The following is a 24071-nucleotide window of genomic DNA, read 5'->3' on the forward strand; positions in this document are numbered from 1 at the left end:
TTTGTTGTAGGGACAAGTGAGACCTGTCTGGGCATCACTTACTTTTCCTTTTGTACTTATAGAGGCTATAGATGAAGTCAGGCTAGTATTGGTTAGTCTTTCTTTACATGGCACTGGCCAGATATGTTTGTTTCCTTTTTGAACTCTTGAGATCTTGCTGTAGACTCTTAGTGACCTTAGTGGGGTTTCAAACTAAGATTGGAAACCAGGGTGTCCTATAATAAGAAGAAAAAGTTCACGTCATGATTCATAGACTACTGTGCATCACCAGTTTGCTAACTTCTGTTTTATGGAATAGGCATTAGACTTTTTCTGCTTAGACATAGGTCAATAAATTAGTAGACAAGGCTGTATTAAGCCCCTAAGAAGTGCCACCAGCCATGCCAGGATCTGGGACATGCAAAGCAAAAACAACATAATGCCCTGTCCTCAAGAAGCTTACATTCTAACCGATGACAGTCCTGTAGGGTAGAATGAGGGCCAATGGGTGAAGTTTTAGAGAGGAAGATTTCAACTTGATGTAAAGACGTACTTCCCAACAATTCGAGCCGTCCTAAAGTTGGGTTGCCTTGGAAGCAGTGAGTTCTCATTCATTGGGGATTTTTAAAGTAAATCATTTGTCATAGATGTTACAGAGGAGATTCGTGTTTGTATATAGATTGTCCTGGATGGCCTCTTCCAACTCCCAAGATTTTATTATGATTTTGACCATAGATGAGTCATGTAGCCTCTCTTAGCCTCAGTTTCCTCTTCTGTAATGGGGATTGTAATATTTAACACTCCCCTCTTCATAGTGTGATTATGAATAATGTACCTCATAAATCTTAAAATAACATAAAAATGTGTATTTTAATCTTATTCTACTTTTTTCCTTTTCTGGAAAGCTAAAAAGTTTGCTAAATTTTGAGGCTTCTCTTATATAATACCTTTCCATTAAAAACAGTTAAGCAAAACTGTTTAATATAGTAACTATGAATTATATATATATTACTTACAAATTTTTATAATTTACTGGCTATTTATAGAATATGTTTTTTTAAATCTTTTTTTTTTTTGGAGGGGGAAAGGCAGGGCAATTGGGGTTAAGTGCCTTGTGCAAGGTCACATGGCTAGTTTTTGTGTTAAGTGTCTGAGGTTGGATTTGAGCTCAGGTCCTCCTGACTCCAGGGCCGGTGCTCTATTCACTGTGCCACCTAACTGCCCCAGAATATGTTTCAACTTTACTGATTTGGTATATCAACATTATCTATTGCATTATCGTAGTCATATTATGTATGTTCTTTTGTTTGTGCTTTCTTTACTCTGTGATAAGTCATATAAGACTTCCTATATTTCTCTGAATTTTTAAAAAAATATTTATTTTTAGGAGGCAGTTGGGGTTGTGACCTGCCCAGGGTCACACAGCTAGTAAGTGTTTGAGGCTGGATTTGAGCTTAGGTCCTCCTGACTCCAGGGCCAGTGCTGTATCCATGGTACCATCTAGCTTCCCCATTTAAGTTTTTTAAAAATTAAATTTTATGTTATTTTCTAATCCACATTCTCTCCTTTCCACCTTCCTCCCTCCCATCGAGAAAGCAAGAAAAACAAAACCCCTGTTACAAACGTGTATAATGAAACTAAACAAATTGATGCACTGGTCATGTCTAAAAAATTTAAGTCTCAATCTGTACTTTGAGGCCATCATCTCTCTATCAAAAGGTGAGTAACATGTTTCATCCTGAGGTCTTTGGACTTATGGTTGGTCATTGTGTTGAACAGAACTGCTAAGTCTTTCAAGGTTGCTTGTTTATATAACATTGCTGTTATTTATAAATTGTTCTTCTTGTTCTGGTCACTTCACCCCACATCAGTTCATACAAGTCTTCCAATTATTCTTTGGAAGTATTGCCTTCATATTTTCATGCAGAGAGTAGTATACCATCACATTCATATACCATAATTTATTCAGTCAGTCCCCAGTTGATGGGCACCCCTTCAGTTTCCAATTCTTTTCCACTATAAAAGAAGTATTATAAATATATGTATATTTCTCTTTGTTGTTCCTTATGACACATTATGTTATTGTACCACAGTTTGTTCAGTCATCCTTCAACTATTGAGCACGCATATAACTTGTTTCCACATTTTTGCCATAATAGGTAGTGCTGTTATGATTATTTTGGTGCCTGTGGGACTGTTGTCTCTGTAATTTATCTTTTTGGTGTATAAGCCCAGTAGTGGGGTATATCAAAGGTCATGAATAATTTAGCAAGTTTTTTTGCATAATTATAAATTTTTTTCCTTAATGACTGACTCAACTCATAGCCCAACTCGTAGTGAAATAATGTGCCTCTCTTTGAGTGGTTTTATTAGTATTTCTGTTATCATTAGTGATTTTGGGATAGCTTTCATATATATATTTTTATATCTTTTGAAAAGTATTCTTTTGCTATGACAGCAAAAATTTGTCTTTCGGAGAGTGTCTCAAAGTTTAGATTTGTCTCATAGTTCTTATAGATTTGTGTGAATTCACATTAATTTTGGATATTAGACATTTACTAGAGATATTTGATGTCAAGTTTTTTTCCAAATTCACATCTTTACTTATTATGGATACTTTGATTTTGTTTGTGGAAAAAACTCCTTAATTTTATTTGTTAAAAATTGTTTTATCCTTGTAGTTTGCTCTGTCCTGTCTTTGAAATCTCCTATCCAGGGTTGTAAAAAACATGACTTTTCATTCTCCTTTAATTATTTTAATTGTTTGACTCTTTTAAACTTTTACCTATTTGGAATTTATTGTGTATTATTATTGTTATATATAGTATTATTGTGTATAGTAAGATAATAGTCTGAACATCTTTTCTACTAAACTGCTTCCTAATTTTATCAGCTGTTCATTTCAAATGAAGACTCTTTGTATCCCCATTGCTTACCAAAGTACCTGGCATATTTTTGTTGTTGTTCAGTTGTTTTTTGGTTGTGACTAACTTTTGGGGTTTTCTTGGCAAAGATGCTGGAGTGGTTTGCCATTTCTTTCTCCAGCTCATTTTAGAGATGAGGAAACTGAGGCAAACAGGATTGAGAGACTTGCCCAGGGTCACACAGCTAGTAATTGTCTGAGGCCAGATTTGAACTGAAAAAGATCTGTCTTACTAACTCCAGGCCTGGCACTCTGTCCACTGTACCACCTAGCTGCCATTCCTGCCATATAGTAGGAGCTTAATAAAAATGCTCGTTGATTGATTTTTGTGTTCTTGGGTTTATTGAACACTAGGCTAATGTACATGTTTGCTTTTAGGTCTTGCTTCTACGATCTATTCTTTTGATCAATTTTTCTGTTTTTAAACAACACCAGACAGTTTTGATAATTACTGTTTTATCCTAAAATTTGAGTTATGGTGATGATTGATTCCCCATCTGATTGGGTGTTTTTTGGTTATCATTTAGTTCCGGTGCCTAGTTAGTCATATCAGATATTGAATGATTGACTTATTTTCAAGAATGTTCTCCTGATTGAGTTTTAATTAGGTTCCAGTTGAATTTTATTCTTCCATTCTTTTGGTAATTCTACCCTCTTCAGTGCTTTCCCCTATTTTATTGAATATATTCTCAATTCACTGTGTTAAGAGTCTGTGTTTAGAATCTGAAGGCTTGGGTTCAGTACTCAGCTATTTAATATGTGTATGTCAATAAGCAAGCCATTCGCCTTTCTGGGTTTCATTTTTCTCATCTATCAAACTAGAGAGTTGAACTAAATCATCTCCTACCGTCTAGCTCTAAATCCTTTATGATAACTACCCAAGTCACTGTTTACCATAGTAAATAAGGTATTTCTAGGTCCATACTCATTGTTCTTCTGAAGTGTTTCCTAATTCAGGTCCTACCTTCTCAGGCAAACTTTCCCTCACTCCTTATAAAAATGATCATTCCTTTGTTAATTTTCTTCTCTTTCCTTTTTTTTTTTTTTTAGAGGGGGGAAAGCAAGGCAATTGGGATTAAGTGACTTGCCCAAGGTCATACAAGCTAATAAGTGTGTCAAGTGTCTGAGGCTGGATTTGAATTCAGGTCCTCCTGACCCCAGGACCGGTGCTCTATTCACTGTGCCACCTAGCTGCTCCTTTCTTTTTCTTCTCATGTTCTCCCCCCATCCCCCAGCTCTTCATGTTTTCCTTTATGAGCCTCTCCCCACCTTAGACCTTACATAGCACTTAAAAAAAATACCTCTCTAATACACATATAACATTTTGTACTATGATTTGTGTTGGAATATTACCGACTTGTTATGTTTAGGTAAACTCCTTAATAGTAGAAACCCTAGACTTTCTATTTCCCCTAGTGCATTTCTCAGCACATTGGTAGTTACTTAGTAAATGTTTATGCTATTTGTTCTTACTATAATGCTGTCTCTAAGATCCATTGCCATGAATTGCCAGTATGGGTGAGGCTATTGTAGCAAAGTCCTTTGAGTGCTTCTGGTAGTTACATGCCATTCATCTTCTAACTGTTCAGTTAGTGAAAAGTGGAGTTTGTTACCCTTTAAGATGACCTCTATAGTTAAATGACCATCTCTCTGGTTGCTATAGAAGTGATTTTTCTGCCGGGTCAGAGATTTGCTTGGTTGAATCTCTGTCTTAGGTTCTTTCAGTGCTAAAATTCTGTGGCTCCATGGATGGAGTCAAAGATGAATTTGTGGTATAAATGAATTGTGGGTATAATAAATTCTGAGTTATATGACTGGTTGTATTGGGCTTCTAAGTTAATAGTGATTCTTTTTTTCTGTTTTTGTTTTTTTTAAAGTAATTGGGGTTAAGTAACTTGCTGAAGGTCACACGGCCAGCCATCTCTGGGTGTGGTACTAAGCATCTGAGCCCGGATTTGATCTCCAGGTCATCCTGACACTGGAGCCGTGCTCTCACTCGCTGAGCCACCTGGCCGCCCCTGTTAATAGTGATTCTTGTAGAGTTTGCAGTCAAATGTACAGAAAGATGCTTCAGTTTGAAATTGAGTAGTAGTCAATTTTCCATAGCTCCTGGAGCTTTGAATGTCCTAACATGGCATTTGAGATGCAGAATTATCTATCATCTTTCTGACCTAAAATTCCCAATGAAAGTCTTTGACTACACGTTAGCTTTCAGGAAAGCTCACAAGAATAACAATAGAAAGAATAAAGAATAACAATAATAATGATAGCTAATATTCTCATAGCACTTTAAGGTTTTCCAAAGTGCTTTATGTAATTAGCCAGTCTAATTTGATTAGGAAGAAGTGGGCAGGATCAGAAAAGGCAACATGAAATAAAGTTTGGTTGAAATATTAGGTAATGGGGGCGGCCAGGTAGCACAGCAAGTAAGAGCACCGGTTCCAGTGTTGGGACGACCTGGAGATCTAATCCCGGGCTCAGACACTGGGCACCACACCCAGAAATAACTGGCCGTGTAACCTTGAGCAAGTTACTTAACCCTGATTGCTTAAAAAAAAAAAAGAAATATTAGGTAATGCGAAGGGCAATTGTGTATCATTCAGTCAAAGCAAATTATTATTATTATTATTATTATTATTATTATTATATGTGCCATACACTGCTAAATGCTAGGAACTAAAAGAAAGGCAGAAACAGATAATGCTGTTAAGGAGCTCACATTCAAAAGGAGACAACATGTAAATAACTATGTACATACAATGTGTGTGTGTGTGTGTGTGTGTGTGTGTGTGTGTGTGTGTGTGTGTGTGTGTGTGTGTGTGATTTCAGAGGGAAGGCAGTACCACTGGGGGAACTGGGAAGGTCTTGTTGAAGAAGGGAGATTTTGGCTCAGATTTGAAGAAATCTAGGGGAGCTAGAAGGTAAAGATGAGGAAAGAGAGACTAATTTCCGGCATGGGGGACAACCAGTGAAAATGCATCGTTTGGAGATTGAGTGTGAAAGGAATAATCCATAGACTGTTAGTGATTACTGAATTGCAAAGTATATGGTGATAAAGTGAAAGGAGACTGGGAAGTTAGAAAGGGGTTAGGTTATGATGAATACTACAAGCCAAAGAGAGGATTTTATATTTGATCCTGGAGGTAAGAGGGATTCACTAGAATTAATAGTTTTATATGGCCATACCTTGAGCTTTAGGAAGATCTCTGTGGCAACTGAGTGGAGATAGCCTAGAGCAGGGAGAGACTTGCAGCAGGGTGTACAAACGGCAGACCATTAGAAGACCATTAGGTGCTAAGGCAATGGGGGCTTGCACTAGAGTAAGATAAGGCTAGAAAGATAGTTGGAACTAGATTGCGCAGGACTTGAATAAGAGTTTATACTTTAATCCATAGACAAAGAGAACTAAAGTCATCAGAGTTGAACTTTAGGACCATTAAGCAGACAATGCTGTGAAGGATTAATTGGAGAGGAGAGAGACTGGAGGTAGGAGACAAGAAGACTATTTAGGAGGCTGTTAAAATAGCATGGGCTGCTTACTGGCACTTAGGCTGATATTACATCCTTCAAGGAGGTTCATATGGCTACTAAGTGTCTAAATCAGGACTCAAACACTATTCTTCTGACTGCAACTTTGGGGCTCTTCATATCTTGCCTCTTCTAACCATGCTACTTATTCTGGGAAGGTTTGAGTTTTGGAGAGTACCACAGGGAGAGGAAATACTTAAAACCAAAGGAATAACATGTTAAAATTTCAGGCATGCTGGAGTAGGACCTGAATAAAGAAAATATTTTGGGTATAGGGCATAGGGCTGTTACATCTAATTCTCAAATCATACTGCTGGCTTTAGGTATCTGTTGGTAACCAGATAATGCGAACAAGCCATCTCTATCTTCTGCCACTTTATAATTTAAAGTAAAAATTAGGGGGAAATAGAGTTAACTATTTGAGGAAATATAGTATGAAAGAATATAGCTATATGGATTTTGATTTTTTTTAAGATAGTAAATATTATGTGGGTCTAAATTTCTCCTCCAGTTTTTGTCAAAAGTAACCCAAGCCCTCTGTAAAGGTAATTGGGTAGCTCCACAAAGTGCACTACATTGTGGTGGACTTTTATTTCCTTGTTTTGGTGTCTTCAGGGTCTAATCAAATCCCTGTTGTTTCTTTAAAACCTTGTTCATTATTGCTAACATACGTTTACAGATTTTAGAAACAAAGACGATTTACTTTTTAATTATTTTCCTGCTTGTCTCAGGCAATGCTGTTGTCAAGGAAACCATAATCTTTGAAAAGGCTTGTTCTACTTTCTCAGATTCCCTGGTTGGAAGAGATTACTTGGATAGTATTTATCTTGGCTATGGAAACACATTATTTTGCATCAGAATCCGCTTCTTTTAAAAGAGATTGCGTCCTCATGTGCCTATAAATAGGAACTTCTTGACCTTTTAGTGTAAGATCAAAGGTTCCTCCTGGTATTTTCCTTTTTAAGGATTGCCTCCATGTGCGCGAGCGCAGGGACACACACACACACACACACACACACACACACACGAGTGAGAGCCTAAGGACTGAAGAATTCTGAGAGGAAAAAAATAGTTTTCTTTAAAAAAAAAAGTAGAAAAAAGGCTCTCTCAAATGTTTAAAGAACAAATAGATATATTTTAGACTCTGCTCAGCAACACTCAGTAGATGTTAAGGTAACTATACTCAGAGGTGTAGAGGTGTTGCTGGAATGCTTTGAGTTACAATTTACTTCACTTTCATTGCAAGAAAGTGTTATGATATCGAGACATTTAAACAAGTAGTTACATGGAAGTTTTCTGATTGTTAAGCTAGAAGAGGGGGAAACAGTATAATGTGAAGGAAGGAACATTCGACTGGATACCAGGAGATCTGGGCTCTGCCACTGGACTCACTCCTTTTTCAATATTATGGCAGCAAAGCACAAGTTTTGGCATGTTCTGACAATATGGAAAGACTGAATATAGGCCCGGCACTAGAGCAAATTCGGCCCAGTCTGTTTAAAGATACAGAAGCTCATCACTAGAGTGTTGGACTCTTGGTGATCTTTGTTGGCCACAGTGATGGATTACATTGACTCTTCAGTCATAGAAAGGTTGTGCTCTCCTTTGGCATAAGAAGCACTCATACTGATGAAATTAAATTCATCAAACATTTAGCTAGTGCTCACTATGTTCAAGACATGGTACTAAGTCAAAAAAGTAATTTGAAATTGAAATTGTATAGTAAAAAGATGGCTGGAGCCAGAGGATCTAGATTTTAATATTGGCTTTGCTACTTGTGTGACCAGGGGCAAGTAACTAACCCTCTCCTGGTATTTAGTTTCTCCATTTATAAAGTGAGAATTATACCAAATAATCTCCTAGATTCTGTCTTGCTAATTAACTACTATGGTTCTTTAAGTAAAACAAAGTACATTCCATTAATGCTAGTGTATACAGGCTTTGCTGGTAATCATTTTTACAAAATCTTGGTTATGATTTTTCTTCCTAGTATTCTTCTCTTGTCCCTTCCCTTTTCTTCTTTTTCTCCCCACCTCTTGCCATTTTTGTTTGATCACGTTTTCCCATTTATTTTTAGGTTTACCACTTTTCTCTCTTACTTTTGGAACCCTAGAGTAGGTCATTTCCCCCCCTCCCCTTGACAGGAGGACCCTCACCTAATTCATCTAGCCCATGTCCTCACTGGGGGATACCCTGGGAATTCAAGTACTTTGTTCACTTTATTTCTCACAAAGAATTTTAAGCTTACCTATGAGCTCTCAGGCTAGTATGGGTATCAGATAGAGAAAAAGGTTTTATTTATACAACACAGATGGAGAAATTATGTAGACCTAAACCCACAAATTGTAAAGAGAATCTTTCTTCTCCCCTCCTGCCCCCCTCCACAGGGGCCTATCTGTACAGTCCTCCTGAGTTATAGCACCATCTTGTGTGGCTCAGGGTCACCAGAGTCACCCCTCACTCCCACCCTGCTCCCCCTTTGCTGGTCCCATGACTGAGTTTGCTCTTTCATGTTATGGCTTGTGCCCCATTGTTCCTCACTTCTAGTATCCACTGTGGTCCTTTGTTTCCTGGCTCATACTCCTCTTTCCCCCACACTTCAGCCCCCTGCCATTCTGTTGCTTGTTCACAGTGGTGCTAACTGCTTCCTTGTAGGGGCCCTCTGGATGCAGTGGCCTTTGATGCAGTCTTCTCTACACATTCACAAGCAATTTGGCATCTCTGTCCAGCATTGACTTCTTGCCTCTGATGCTTCTGCCTCCAGGCCCATGTAGTGAGACTTCCTCTCTGCTCTTGATCTGTTACCTCCTGTTCTGGTATGCTCTGTTCCATGTTGTTTTCTGTGTCTATCATTTGTGGCTCATGAGTTTGTTCCCTCTTATACAAAAGCAGCTACCCTGTTGAATTTGCACCAGTAAGGATCTTTTGAAAGGGGAGGAGCTAAGCTTTCTCTATGTGTATCTGATACTCCCTCCAACATTTCCCCCCTCCCCTCCTTCACCTTCCTCATTTAACTCCCCCTCCTACCCCTTCCCCTCGGGTCTTCAATTTCCTTCCTTTTCTTCCCTGGGACAGTAAATCTGTTGCCAAGGAAACAGAAACCTATGAAGAGCTTTGCTCCACTTTGGAGTTACCCCTAAAGAAGATTACTTGAAATACATAGGATTCTAGTATTAGGTAAGCCTTCACAATATTACCTCAGAATTCTTTTTTTAAAGTGCAAGCAGATTATAAAGTAAAAAAAGTGGTTTTGTATATATAGTCCTTTGAAATTTCAGAGTAAAACATATGGTAAATGGAAGGAAAGGAAGGAAAGAAGCATTTATTAAGCACTCACTACGTGCCAGGAACTAAGGACTGAAGATACAGATGTATTGAAAGAAAGACAGCCCCGGCCCTCCAGGAGCTTACATTATAATGAGGGAAGACAGTACACAACAGGGAACAGAAAAGGGAGGGGAAGGATCAAAAGTGCCCAGTGTGGGGCCATGGTTTTGAGGTCTTGGAAGCTACTCTCAAGGGTGAGGAGGGAATGAAAGTCAGTCTGTGCCCCTTCCAGAGTCTCCAAAAGGAACTTGTCAGTAGAAGGAAGCAGACCTTTCAGAGGGAAGTTCCATGTTGAGAAGGCCCCAGGAGTGGTTAGATGATCCAGGGAGAGGATGTCCCAGGTGCTAAGAGGAAGTTCCAGGATGAGAAAACATACTTTTGGAAGTTTTGAAGCCAGAATCAGGAATCTGGAAACCAGGAATTAGGGAAAATGGCTTTCCTCGAGTATGATGAAGGGTCATGTAAATCGTATAATGGTAAATGAGAACATACCAGCTAAAACAGATACAGTGCTTAAAGGTGCTAGTCACCTTTGCTTGATTGATTTTATTAAAGTGTTATCAGAAACAAACAAATTAGGATTCAAGTGTTTGTTTTTCTCATCCAAAGCCATCATCTTTGCTATGTCTGAAGTTCAAACTTTGGCTGATATTAATTGGGTAACTTTCCTATTCCTTTGCTCTGTATCTTTCTTCATGGCCTTATCATGATGGAGAGCTATCCCATGGTTCTCCATGGCTGTGCCATAGGAGTGAGTGTAAGCTCCAGCATTTCCTGTAAAACTTGAAAGTCTTTAAGTAGAGGTTGACTGAATGTTTTTCTTGTGAGAATTAGCCCTTCAGTCCGGAGAAGCTCATCTTCACTAGAGGGTGGACTTTGGGCTGGACGTTTTTCAGCCACAGCGACTCCATCAGTGTTGTCTCTGGAGGTATAAGTGGTTGGGTGCTCTGTGTTACTTGAGTGAAGATCTACCCTAATGAAATAATCTTTTTTTCAGGTACGCACATCAATTAGGTTTAAACAGGTGTCATTTCAAATAGGTGACATGCTAGTAATTTTTGGTACTGATTTAGTGATGATGAGAAAGCACATTTGAATTCCTTGAGGAAGAAAGGCAGGAGTTGTAGCAAGAAGCCTTGAAGAGTACAGCAGCCTTGCTTTCATGCCAGAGATTCACTCAAATGGCACATTTAGGCTGGGTTTCCAATGCTAGTATTTGGAAACAAATCCTTATCATTACTGTGTAGAGAGAAACCTTTAGGTCCTGTAGAGAAGAGAGAAGAGGGAGGACCTAACATAGAGATACGGCTATAAGGCTTAGATATAACTGGATGCCTTTCTTTTGGCTGCTAGATGACGTAATGGATAGAGTGCTAGGTCTGAAGTCAGGAAGACCTGAGTTCAAATCCACCCCCAAGACACTTAGTAGCTATGTGACCCTGGGTAAGATCTTTGTCTGCTTCAGTTTCCTTAGTTATAAAAGGGAAATATAATAGCACTTATTTTTCAGGTTTATTTTAAGGTTCACATGAGATATTTGTAAAGCACAGTGCCTGGTACATAGTAGGTGCTTTTTTTAAAAAAAAAGCTTTTTTAACTTTCCCTTTTTCCCTTTGTTAACTATGGGCATATTTCCCTTGTCCTTTGAGATTTCTTGAAGAGTCTTATGTACTTGGCCCCTTGGCCAAACTTTGGCACAGAAAACTACAAGGTATATATGACTGTAAAGTAAATGGATTTGTTTTATAATGTTATTAGAAATTGTGGCCTTGATAGTACCTTCCGAATCTTTCTTTTTCCCTTGGAATGTATCTGTAGTAAAAGTTGGGGGACCTTTCCAATGAGAAGTCCTAACAATAGCTAGAATTGGGATTTAACTACTTAGCTAATAGTCAAGCATAAAGAAAGCTTATGGATTGTGAGTTTAAGTTTATAATTTTTCCCAAAGGTAATTATTTGCTAAAAGAAACTTCTCGTCTCTATTACTGCCCTTCTTAAATGAAAATGTTGAGTAGCCTGATTGCTTGGTATAAAATGTTAGAATTGTGAAATGCAAACACTTGTGGAAGTGCAAACATTTTAATATGCTCATGGTTTACATTCCATTAGTAAGAGGCTTTTCCCAATAGAAGTGTAAAACTATCTCGGATTGTGGCCTTTTATTTTCATAATCACTTGGTGCTTATTTAAATGCCCTCCTTTCTGTACCGAATTTTTAAATGAGGCAGTTTTTTTTTCTGTGAATAAATTTACAACTACCTACAGTGTCTCCCCACAATTTCTCTGATTAAAGTTAGTAATGGACCACATGTGTAGTAACTAATGTTGTTCGACTAGGGAATTTTTCGATTTCAGAAGATTGTTTGAAATTAGCTTAGTAAATCTTCATGGGAGTTTTTTAAATAAAAGAAAATTCATACTTAAAAATTTTCAGAAAAGACATTCAGTAATGAATAAACCATCAGTGAATGAAAATAAGCTCATTTAGTTATTCAGATAGAAGTAGTAATTTAACTAATTATTGCTTGTAGGTTTCATAATTCAGTTTTTTTTTTCCTTGCAGTAATTTCTCTAAGCTTTTGGTAAGTTATCAGATGCTCATACTGTTACCTCTTCCTCTCTATCCTTTAGTAGCCTCCCCTTTTCTCCCAGCCTATCTGTATTTTACCTAATCTTTAAGGCACAGCTCTAGTTCTTGCTTTGCTTTGCAGCCTTCTACATATCTTCAGCTTACACTGACCTCTCTTTTCACATTTATTTTCTGTACAGATTATATAGAGAGGCTGTATGGTAGATAGCAAGCTGTCCCTGAAACCAGAGAAACCTGGGTTGAGGTGCTACTTCTGGCATAGAAGGATTGGCTATGTGATCCACCCACTAAATTTCTCAGAGCTCTGGTCAACTCTCTAAGATAATATATGGAGAAGACTTTAGCCTGTATTGGTAAGAGTTTCCTTTTATCAGTGAAATCACAGTTCTAGTCCCTGTTCCTATCCTGGATGATAAGTTCTAGTCCCTGTTCCTATCCTGGATGATATATGTAGTTGAGGGGTGGGAAGGGTCTATTTCCTTCCCTTTCTCTGTCCCTCTAGTTAGTTCATGTAGTCACAGAAAAGTGAGAGCTTTATTGATGTAAAAGTATATGGACCTAAGATTTAGCAAGGAGCTAAATAAAGACCCAGATATAGGAAAAGAACCAGACTTATGTAGACAGAAAGCTATACAGCCTATAGGATGATGATGTAATTTTTAGGGTTTCTAATGGGGGTTGGAGATGAGGAAGATGGATAATACAAGATAAGGGAGACAGGAAATTTTATGGTCCAGGATGAGGGGAGGCAAGGAATTTTCTGGTCCAGGATAAGGGGGAAGTTTTATGGTATTTCAAGATAAGGGAAGAGACTTTAGGGCACCTTCAGGTTAGAGAATAAACTGTGGAAAGTGTAATTCGACCCTTAGGGTACCTTTGCATTCACATTATAACAATAGATTCAAGAGTGATTAGTCCTGGCAACCAAAAGGCAAAAAGAGAGAACAGGAGCCCAGTGAAGTGGCCTCTGAGCCGAGATGCTGGATTCAAGGGAGAGTAGTGTGAAGAAGGCTCTAGAGGAGGGAAGGGACAGAGGGGTCCTGGAAGCCTGGGGTCACATATTGGTTTGGCCACATATGTTCCTCTTGTGTTGTTGAGGAGTTAAGAAATGCCAGCCCACTCTTCCTACTGTCATTATGTGTATTTGTAGGAAAGTATGCCCTAGGTTTATGGGGGGAATGTTTTGTAGCTTGTTTCTTCAGTGGCATCTTAGCAAAAGTTTTTGCTTTGAGGTAATTGTGGCTACCGGTTGATTATTAAAGGTGAATATTCTAGTAGGGGCCTGTAAGCTACAGTTTAGTTTTTTTCTTTTTTGAGATAAACATATTCATTTATTCCTCTTTGAATGAGGAGATAGTGTGGCTTCCATAATAATGCATCTTCACTATGCTGAATAATTAAAGGAGAACCCTCCCCATCAGGCATTTTGGAATGGAAAGTATAGAGTGGAATGCTTTGAATTCGGTCAGTAAATCAGACATTTGAAGAGCCCTTCAATCTACCTCTGTGTCAGGTTTGGTTATACTAGTGGTCCCAAATGAGCCCAGTAGAGATAGTAACCTTTGATAGCTGCTATCAGTCTCAGTTTAATGCCTTTCTTCCTGATTCTAGTACTATGACTAGTATTCCCAATATCTGTCTTGCTTTTATAGGATTCAGGATTCTCTTTCACAACATGAAGCAACATGGATTGCATTGCCCATGTTAGCTAATTTATCTAAAACATCCTGGGAGTCTAAAATTACATAGAGATTTTGCTTGCAATAAATTTCAAAGATTTGTCATCTTCTGCTCAGTAGCAGCAGCAACTTCACTGTAGGTTCCCATGGTTCCATCAATGAGGGCTGACTGTCCAGCCAGCTGGTAAGCAATAGCAATGAGGCTATAGTGAGGATGTTAGGCTTAGGTGAATCCCTTTCTGTGCACTAACAGTGTCCATTCTTTTCTATCCACTTTTTGCTGTTCTTCTTTGGTAATATTGTTGGAAGTGTCATAAAGCACATGTAGGTCCAAGTCATCAGAGGTTATGATGCAGACCTTTGCAAAGGACTATTGATTGGGTCCAGAAAGTCATAGAAGATGGGTTGACCCAGACGTAATTTTAGCTGCTGCCATTCCTTTTAGGTAGTTCTGTTATTCAGGGGCAGAGATAAGAACACGTGCTAATTGGAGGTCCTTCACAATCTTCTTGTAAGCCTTCATAACTTTTTCTATAGCTACCACAAGTCTTTGCTGCCACTGTGGTCATCGTACATACCTGTGTGTTGTGATCATTGCCATTTCTTAGCAGCATATTAATTTAAAATCTCATCTACAGTCTTCTTTTCAGGATAATAGTTTCCTGTTTCCAGGATCACAAGCTGAGAAAAGCCTTTTTTTAAAGCATATGTGAAGACTTTATTGAGGTCAGCTTGTAGCATACAACAATATTCCTTATAGTGATCCTCACCCTCAGCCCAGACAAACCCTTCTCTTAAAGACCAGTCTGCACCTCTTGCCAGAGCCTCCTTAGGGTTCTTGGCATTTATTGGGGATAACTCCTTTTGATTTTACTCCCATAGGAATATCATCAAACATGGCCTGGGAAAGCTACTTCTTCACAGCTAGATATCACTTTCATTCAGGTTGGTTCTCAAGAAGTAGACACCATGGGTGATGGTACCACCTGGGGATAGCACTGCTTCTGGGCCACTCCTGTCAAAGGCAGTCATATTCCCAATAGCAAATCCATAACCAGAGTGGACATTAGGAAATCCAGCAGATCTATGAACAGTTCCAGATAGGGCTGCCAATCTATTTCATTGTTGGCAGGAAACTACTAGCACCACCTAGTTTAGCTGGCATTTCTTAGCTCCTTAAACATTAGTTTCTCAGCTAGATTATTCACATAACATGTTGGGCATTGTATGCTGGGCATTGTAATGGTAATAGGAATTTGAAGATCTTCCCTGTCCCTTAATAAGCCGAGGTTAATTTGAGGACCTTTCCTCATTTGAAAATAAACTCTGCCCCCAATAGACTGAATGTGCTCACCTGGAGCCTGTGGCAGGAGGCTTGTTTCTCAGGAAGGCACAACTTTTGTTACCTTGTAGTCAAGTGGGTCATCAGGGTTGTGATGTTCTCTGACCCTGGAGAAGGCTATATATACCTCTGAGGTGAGGTGTTGCTTTGGGGCTCATTCATGGGAAGAGTTGTGTGATTTGGCCAGATGAGACTCTGGGAAGCTGTTGAGTCCCTCCGGCTTTGAAAACCCAGATGTTGGTGCTTTTCTGTCTGGCAACTAAGTATGGATGTAATGGTCAGACAGCTAGAAGCCCTGTCTGTTGAATTGTGTTATTTTCTCTCTGTATTTTTGTCTGCTTATAACTTCTGTTTGTATTCTCTGAAGAATACAAACTTTCCCCCTAAGAATGCTGACTTTTCCCCCTAAACCAGGTAAATAATATATGTTTGATTAAAGTAAGATTAACTCTTTTTGAGTTGCTTTCCTTTAGAAAAGCAGGTCAAAGAACCTGTGCTAGCAGCCATCCTGGGTAGGTATGCTAGGTTGCTTGCTGCTACAGGCACAAAGCTCATCTCAGTCCTCTCATGACTCTTGTGGTACTAAAGCTCATCCTTGTCACTGTGGCTCATGATGACTCTGGGCACTGACCCAATGTCTGCCGTCTAGCGTTGTGCCTTGGTGCTCTTGTGAGCTGTGGTTTTAGAAGTGAAAATAGAAAGGCTACCTTTGAACCCCAAGGGAGAAGTCATCTCCTTAGGGACTCAATTTCCAAATCTGTCAGTGCCACATTGGAAGAGGTATCCTAGAGGAGACACATAATACTGTTTAATTGTTTAGTTTCTGTATTGCCTTCCCAATTGGATTGTAAGCTTCTTGAGGCCAATAACCTTACCTTATCTTTTTTGGTACTGTTACAGCGCATAGCACACTACTACTACCACTACCACTACCACTACCACTACCACTACCACTACCACTACTACTACTACTACTACTACTACTACTTCTACACTACTATGACTGACTTTTTACTGCTACTACTACTACTACTACTACTACTTCTACACTACTATGACTGACTTTTTACTGACAGTGTTGTAAGGTTTACAGAGTCTTTGCAGTTATGTCACTTGATTATACTAAATACACAATAGGTAAATAACAAGTACTTGTTATTTAATTGACTGACTAATTGTATCACTTAAAATTCTTATAATTTTCCAGTCAAGTGTTTTGAACCCATCTTCACTGTACTAGTAACAATGAACACATATATAACTAGCACTAGTTTTCTGGGTTGGGTATCCTTTCTCCCCACAAAGATTGTTGTCCCTACATCATACCTCATAGTGATTCATTGGCTCATGCTGCTACCCCTTAAGCTTCCATGCTTTCAAACACATATGCCTCCCCCCCCATCCTCTTTTCTTCTTCCTCCCCTCCAAATCTTTTCTCAGGGTAAAAAAATCCCAATTTTGCTTTTGCTTTTGATAATTCATATAACATTATTACTCAACATTCATTTATTTATTCATTCATGCAAAAATACATTAAACATCTGCTGTACTAGGTGCTGAAAAAAATACATTTGGTGAGTGCCTCACCTCGCCCACTATTTCAGGGAGGCCCTAGCTGTCACTTTACTCCCTATTACGAAGCTATCTACTCTCCAGCCTTCACTGCCCTCCCCCCTCATTGATTATTGCCTGACCTGGCTCCCTCTTTGGTCACCAGTTTCCTATATATGTTGTCTCTTCCTATTAGAATATAAACTCACTGAGAGAAGAGATGATCTTTGATTTTATATTTTTGTCCTTAGTGTTTACCACAGTGTTCAGCTCTCAGTAAGTACTTAATAAATGCCTTTTTGTTCATTCATTTAAATATGAGATAGCAATATTATGAAGTTAATAGTCTAGTAGGAAAAAATAAGACACAACAGAGATAAGTGTAGAACCTGGTGTTACAAGTATAATAGTTACAAAGCAAAGTGCTATATGAAGTGTGGAGGTAGATCATTATGGTTTTAATAGGGCTTCGTTGATGAAGTGGCATTTAAGTGAGACCACAAAAAATGGAAAGAGGAGCAGGGAGGATGTTCTAGACAGTGAACAGCTAAAGCAAAGGCACAAAGACAGCAAAGTTCAGAGTGTGTGGAGAGAAATAATATTAAATGAAGACAAGTGGCACCAGATTGTAGGGGGCTTTGAATGTTAGGCAAAGGAATTTGAAATTTACTTAAATAAATGTGAAGCCACAGAAGATTTTAAGTAGAGGAATGACATGATCACATATATATCTAAAAAAAATGGCAGTTCAACCCCTAGTATAGAAATGAGGATATTCTATTTTGCACTTGAAAACCAAAAGCTCTTTATCCATCTTTTCTGTTAGAATCACTTTTACTTAGTTAAAGCAATATTTTTTCTTCTTTTTTCCCTTCTTCATTTTCCTTGTAAGAAAACAATTTTATGTAGTAATCAGTGGCTAGCTAATATCTTAGGATTTTTTCCTATTATAAATAGTTGAGAAGACAAATAATGGGTGATATAGAAGATGTAGCACTAAATTGGAGGTCATGACATCCGTGTTCCAGCAATCCGTGTTCCAGTCTTTTATTTTCTGGGGCCTCATTTTCTTCATCTGTAAAGGGGATAAACTGGGTGTTTTTTTTTTCAAATGCGTTATTATCTTCTAGTTTACATCATTAATTTCCGAAAGATTTTGAGTTACAAATTTTCTCCCCTTTTTTCCCCTACCCACCACCCCAAAATAGTGATCCCACTGGATATCCCCTCCTCCAATCTGCTCTCTTCCATATCTTCTCCCATACCCCCTCCAACTTTCCAGTGGGGCACTATGGATCTCTATGCCCAGTGCCTGTATATCTTATTTCCCAGTTACATGTAAAATAACACTGATAATAATATATATGTATATATATATTTTTAAACATTTGATTTTAAAACTTTGAATTCCAGATTCATTCCCTTCCTCCCTTGTCACCCATCCTTAACTGGGAACATAAGCAATTCAATATAGGTTGTATATGTGTAGCTATGTAAAACATTTCCATAGTAGATATATTGTGAAAGACTGACTATATTTCCTTCCCTCCTATACCATCTCCCACTTGTTCTATTCTCCACTTTGATCCTGTCCCTTTTCAAAAGTGGGTGCTTCCAACTTCCCTCCCCCCACCTGTCCTCCCTTCCATCATCCCTCCTCTCATCCCCTTCCCCCCTACTCTCCTGTAGGGTGAGATACCCTATTTAGTGTGTATGTCATTCCCTCCCTATGCCATATTCATTGAGAATAAGGTTGACCCATTCCCTTATGCCTTCCTGTTCTTCCCCTCCATTGTAACCATTTTCCCTTGCCTCTTCTATATGAGATAGTTTACCCCATTCTGTCTCTCCCCATCTCCTCTCATTATATTCCTTTCTCACCTCTTAATTTCACCTTTTAAGTATCATCTCTTCCTATTAAATTGGTGCTGTGCCCTCTATCTATGTATACCTGTATGAATATATACACACTTTCACATATGTATTCATATGCCCATATACCCTCCTATATAGACTTATACATATGTATGTGTGTATATATAATATATTATATATGTAATATACATATATATACACACATTTCTGTTGCCTTCAATTATTCTCATACTGAGAAATGTTTCATAAGTTACAATTATTGTTTTTCCATGTAGGAATGTAAATAGTTCAGCTTTGATATGTTCCTTATGATTTATTTTCCCTGTTTGCCTTCTCATGTTTCTCTTGCTTCTTGTATCTGAATGTCAAATTTTCTATTCAACTCTGGTTTTTTCATCAAGAATGCTTGAAAATCTTCTATTCCACTGAATGACCATATTTTCCCCTGAAGCATGATACTCAGTTTTGCTGGGTAGGTGATTCTTGGTTTTAATCCCAGCTTTTTTGCCCTCTGGAATATCATATTCCAAGCCCTTCAGTACCTCAGTGTAGAAGCTGCTAGATCCTGGGTTATCCTGATTGTGTTTCCACAATATTGAAATTGTTTATTCCTGGCTGCTTGTAATATTCTCTCCTTGATCTGGGAATTCTGGAACCTGGCTATAATATTCCTAGGAATTTTCTTTTTGGGATCTTTTTCAGGAGGTGATCGGTGGATTCTTTCAACCTCTGTTTTGGCCTCTGGTTCTACAACATCAGGGCAATTTTCCTTGAGAATTTCTTGAAGGATGGTTTCTAGGTTCTTTTTTTTTTATCATGGCTTTTAGGTAGTCCAGTAGTTTTTAAATTATCTCTCCTGTATCTATTTCCAGGTCAGTGATATTTCCAATGAGATATTTCACATTGCCTTCTATTTTTTCTTTTGTTTGGATCTGTTTAATAGTGTCTTGATTTCTCATAAAGTCACTAGCTTCCATTTGCTCCAGTCTAATTTTGAAGGAATGATTCTCTTTATTGAGCTTTTGAGATTCTTTTTCCATCTGGCAAATTCAGCTTTTTAAGACATTCTTCTCCTCATTGCCTTTTTGAGCCTCTTTTGCTATTTGAGTTTGTCTATTTTTTAAAGTGTTATTTTCTTCAGTCAGGTTGTTGACTCTCATTTCATAATTTTCTTGCATCGTTCTCATTTCTCTTTCCAAGTTTTCCTCCACTTCTCTTATTTGCTTTTCAAAATCCTTCTTAAGGTCCTCTATGGCCTGTAACCAGTTCATATTTTTCTTGGAAGCTTTTGTTACAGGAGTTCTGACTTCACTGTCCTCCTCCTATTTCAGCTTTGATCCTTTTTGTCCCCCATATAGGAGTGTAAAGTTGGATTGCTCTGCTTGGTTTGCTTCCTTAGCTTGCTCATGTTGGCACTCAATTATTTGACTTTTGGGCTTTTTGCCACAGTAGGACTCTGCCACCAGACAGGGGAGCTTGGTCCCAAATGCTGGGGTTTTCTCAGCTACCGAAGGTATTAGTTGGGTGCCCTCTCTGAAGCCTCCACAGGCTCTGGCAAGCTGGTCACACTCCCCAGGACCTCTACTCTAGACAGCAATCCAGATCCAAGCAGGTTAAAGCAAGAGTGATTACCCCTCAGACTGTTTGCTTGGTCCCCCTACAATCTGTAGGCCAGGAGCTGAACCTGCCATGTGACAGGGGCTGCACCTCAGCCACTTCTTGCCCTGGGGGCAAAGGTGGGATAGCACTCTGAATTCCCAGGTCCCAAAGTCCACACTGCACTGATCTCTCACTTTGTCCTTGGCCTCTATGGGTTCATAATTCTGGAAACCACCACAGCTCCTGGTGATCTGAAGTCCCTCCAGCCAGCGACTGGTTAGGCTGCCCTGGGGCTAAGACCTCTGGCTCCCAGAGTGCTGCACTGGCCTCTTGCTGCCAGCCTGCTGTCCTCAGTGGGAGGTGAGCTTCTGTGTATCATTTTGTGGGTTCTGTAGCTCCAAAGTTTGTTCAGAGTCACCTTTTATATGAATTGGAGGGGGTGGGAGCCAGAGCCCTGCAGAGGTCCTGTTTCCACTCTGCCATCTTGACCCACTGGCTCAACTGGGTGGTTTCTAATACCCCTTTTTCAGATCTAGTATTTTGTGATATAGAATTGGTAACTCATAAAACATCCTATCCATTAATGGATATTAATGAAACATTTATTAAGTTATTACAGTAGGCTAGGCACTATGCTAGGTACTTGAATACAAAGACAAAAATGAAGACATTTCCATCTCCAAAAAACCTCCATTCTTTTAGGGAAGCATGTGTATACATATTAGAGTGTACAAAATACATGCAAAGTAAATATAATGTAATTTGTGTGTGTGTGTGTTTATGCGTGCATGTGTAGGCGTTAGCAGCTGTCTGCATCATGAAATACTTCCTCTATGAATGTGAATGCATATTAATTATTATTTATGTGCCTATGCAAGGTATGGAAGTGAGTAGATTATTAGACATCCTTGTAAATTTTTACTAAATTATTATTGAAAAGTGTTTTCAGTATTCCTAAATTTGTCTTCACAAATGTTGAAACAAAGCATTATTAAAGGAAGAATAGTAGTTACTGGAACTTTTTAGCTTGTCTGGAAATCTAATACCATTCATATTGCACACAAAATGCTATAAAACTTGCTCTAATAGGTATAATCCTGCTTTAAGATAATTCATTTTTCTCATGCCTGAATTTGCAGAATAGATAAACCAGGGGATGAATTAATATTACAAAGAATGCTTTCCTTCACAAATGAAACCATGGTAGAGTTCTGGAAAATTATGAGCTTCTTTAATGCATCTAAATATTACTTATAGATTTACTAGCTAGTTGTCACAGAAATTGGGAAATTTCAAGTAAGAGTAATAGGAACTGCCAACTGAAGATAAAACATTAAGATGCAGAATCTCTGAAATTATAAATTAAAGTAAAATGTTATTTGATTGGATAAAATTTGAGTAGATGAAAAACACATCATCCAAATATGATATGCAAGTGACTGGCAGTTCATTGAATGAAAACTTTAGTCTATATATCTTGGAAGGTCTTAAAGATATGCTGAGCTCAAAATTGATAGCCTAGAACCTTGAACCCAAGAACCTTGGAAATAGCAATCATTCCTCTTCCCCCTCCCCTTGTCTGGCTCTGCTTCTAGCACGGCCCAAACAGTGTCATTCAGAGAAGCTTATAGAGAAGGGTCTTGCCTTCTTCACTACCTTTACCAGTTATTGAACAACTCCCAAGAGCCCTGGGAATGCTAGTACTGCTTCTAGCTCAGTGCTCAAAGCCATCATTCCAGAAAGCAACCCCTTTGGAGACTTAGACTGGCAACTATTTTTACAGGTACTGTAGCCAGAGTTGCTAAAGACCCAGAGAAGTACTTGCCACCAAAGTCCTTGGAATTATCAGATGGTTCACCATTGTAAACTGATATGATTTTATCAGTGTAAATGACATTGAAGATGATGCACTATCATCTGTTTTGCCCACTGTACCTTAAGGACCATCAAACCTTCTTATCCAAGATTCAGCTAAGACCTATATGTATTGTCTCCCTAATTAGAATGTGAGCTTTTGGGGAGCAGCGACTGTCTTTTTTTTTTCTCTTTGCATCCCCAGTGCTAAAATAGCACAGTGCTTTTCATATATTAAGTCCGTCCTTCCTTCCTTCCTTCCTTCCTTCCTTCCTTCCTTCCTTCCTTCCTTCCTTCCTTCCTTCCTTCCTTCCTTCCTTCCTTCCTTCCTTCCTTTATAGTAGGAAGAGATTAAGTGGGATTTCCCTTGAGAAATTGTGTAGTACTTTTAGTGAACCAAAGCTATTTGCTGCTGCAAAAGGCCATCTCTTTAATGTTGATATTTTTAATGGGAGATATTGCTGGAATTATGAAATGTCATGATCTGAGAACCAAAATATCAGGTACCTCCAAAGGCAAGAATGCATGGCAGTCTGTCACATTACCATTGTTGAGTAAAGACAGAAAGGATGGAGAGAACCAGAAAAGGAAGAGTCAAGGGGTGAAAGACACCCTAAGTACTGCACTAGTGTCCATGAAATATTAAAATAAGTAAAGGAATTTCTCTAATGCATTGGGTGGTTTCTCTTGGGAAGATTTATGGAAAGACTGAGATGTCAGGATGAGAAGTTGTGAGATTCATGAACATTGTTGCATAAAGCATTAAACTCTGCTTAACTGAAATAGAATGGCATATGTAGCTTTCTAACATAAATAGCTTGGTTCTCAGACTTAGAAGCTAGACAAATGCTGTGGTGATCAATATCCTAGCTTGTTTGTCTTGCACCTTCTAGAGAATCAAAATTGATGGTAGTTGTAGGGAAGCACAAGCCAAATGAAGAATTAATTTAATTTACTTTCTGACTTCTGTCTTCAAAGTCCTATATAATATCTTGGAAGTAGGTATTGATAGTTAATGTCATCTTTGTGGCATATTTGATTTTACATTTCTGAGCACCTAAAACTCTCTCTCTCTCTCTCTCTCTCTCTCTCTCTCTCTCTCTCTCTCTCTCTCTCTCTGTTTCTCTCTCTTCCTCTCTCCCTCTCTCCCTCTCTTCCCCTCCACCCCCCACCAATCTATCATTTTAAGGTGTGATGAGTGCTTTACATTCATTTTCTTATTTAAACCTAACAAATACTCTGTGAAGGAGATACTATAGGTATTATTATTTCCATTTTTACAAACAAGAACACTGAAGCTCAAAGTTTGTGACTTTTTCTTGAGAACATAGTGTCAAAGATGAAATTTAAACTCAAGTCTCTTCTGTTTCTCATATTCATCTGTCCCTGTCCAATCTGTGATCAAAATCTATAAATTCTACCTTTCCAGTGTCTCATTTATATCCCACTCTCTTCTCTGACACTGCCACCACCATGGTGCAGCCTTTTCTTGCCTTACATCTGGACTCTTCCAATAAGTTGATCTCCCTGCCTCAAATCTTTTCCTACTTGAATCCATTCTCCAGTCATTTGACAAAATGGTCTTCCTAAAGCTCAGGTATGACCATATCATTCTTCTATTCAGTAAACTCCCATGACTCTGTTACCTTCAGGACCAAATATAAAATCCTCTGTTTCATAACCAGACCCCTTCTTATACTTTATTCCCCTTCATAAACTATGTGATCCAGTGATCCATATACTATGCATATCCATGCTCCATGGATTTTCTTTCTATTCCTTCCTTCCTTCCTCCCTCCCTTCCTCCCTTCCTCCCTCCCTCCT

At 38.6% G+C, this 24071-nt stretch overlaps 1 protein-coding gene and 1 pseudogene across 3 annotated transcripts in view; one reads left to right on the forward strand and one right to left on the reverse strand.

Moving 5' to 3' along the window:
- LOC138173643 (WD repeat-containing protein 25-like) overlaps nt 1–24071 on the forward strand; it is a 287285-nt gene that overhangs the window by 49506 nt on the left and 213708 nt on the right. The window lies entirely within an intron of this gene.
- LOC138173630 (RNA-splicing ligase RtcB homolog pseudogene) lies at nt 13867–15932 on the reverse strand (annotated as a pseudogene).

The sequence above is a fragment of the Petaurus breviceps genome, unplaced genomic scaffold, assembly GCF_028583685.1.
Source record: "Petaurus breviceps papuanus isolate PSGF00001 unplaced genomic scaffold, PetGlider_PUasm1.0 63, whole genome shotgun sequence".
Taxonomy (NCBI): Eukaryota; Metazoa; Chordata; class Mammalia; order Diprotodontia; family Petauridae; genus Petaurus; species Petaurus breviceps.